This window comes from Pteropus medius, unplaced genomic scaffold, assembly GCF_902729225.1.
Source record: "Pteropus medius unplaced genomic scaffold, Ma_sr-lr_union100, whole genome shotgun sequence".
NCBI lineage: Eukaryota > Metazoa > Chordata > Mammalia > Chiroptera > Pteropodidae > Pteropus > Pteropus medius.
In genome coordinates this window covers 3,901,088-3,902,460 of record NW_024354550.1, presented here as the reverse complement: position 1 = coordinate 3,902,460, position 1,373 = coordinate 3,901,088, and positions in this window count along the sequence as shown.

The following is a 1,373-nucleotide window of genomic DNA, read 5'->3' as shown; positions in this document are numbered from 1 at the left end:
CATTTGATGTCACAGAAAAAAAACAGGAAATTAAAAGAAATATCAAAGTATTCAACCATTGAAAGAAAATAACTGCGCTGGTTAAGGTGACATTAATACAGGCCTACACTTGAAGATATTCTGTAGTCTCTGAAGAACTGGATGACTACAACTGAAGAAGCAAGTTTTTCTAGCTTGTGGAATAAAAGTATGAAGTTCCAGGCTAACAGAACAGAAGAACTGGAAAATCAAGTGGGGTAGGAGGGAATACTAAACAGGTGACAGTCACAGAGGAGACTATCACAGATATGCATGTACAGTTCATTCAGATTATGGGTGATTCCTAAATTGCACATGCGTAAACGAAATCTTAGACCACAGCAAAAAGCAATAGCTGGGGGACTAGAAGATAGCTGATATTTCAACCACTATATACCAAAAAGGAATGAAATTTTGGTGTTTGAATACAAGTAGATGTATAATATTACAAAAGAGTCACTCTTCAAAGGAAAGTAATAGAACTCACAATGTATGAGCCAAAAAACCAGGATATAATTAAAAATAACTAAACATAAAAAGAAACAGGAAAAAAATGCAAATAGAAAACATAAAAAAGAATTAGAAATAAAAAAATTCAATAGCTGTAATAAAGAATAAATTAGAGAGAGATCAACAGTAGATTATCAGTGAGAAATGAATCAGCAATTTGGTAGATAATGTAGCAGAAAACATCTAATCAGAATGGCAACAAGAAAAAAGAATCCAAAGACAAATATGAGGATAGTTTAAGGGACTTTTGAGACAACATCAAGTATAACAGCATTTGCATCATAGGGGTATCAAAAGGAAAAGAAAAAAAGGAAGAGATTGAAAACCTTTTTGATAAAATAATGACAGAAAACTTCCCTAATCTGGGGAAAGAAATAGACATATAAGCCCAGGAAGCACAAAGAATCCCAACAAGATGAATCCAAAGAGGCTTACACCAAGAGACATAATTATTAAAAAGCCAAAGGTTAAACACAGGCAGAATCTTAAAAGCAGCAAGAAAAATGAAGTTAGTTATCTACAAGGCAGCTCCCATAAGACTGTCAGCTTCCCAGACAAAAAAAAAAAGCTGCAGGAGTTCATTACCACCGAACAAGTATTAAAAGAAATGTTAAAGGGACTTCTTTAAGAAGAAGAAAAAGAAAATCAAAAATATAAATAATAAAATGGCAATAACTACATATCTAATAACAATTGCTTTAAATATAAATGGATTAAATACTCCAATCAAAAGATATAAGGTGGCTGAATGGATAAGAAAACCAAACCCTTATATATACTGCCTATAAGAGACTCACTTCAGATTGAATGATGCAAATAGTCAGAAAGCAAAGGAATGAAGAAAG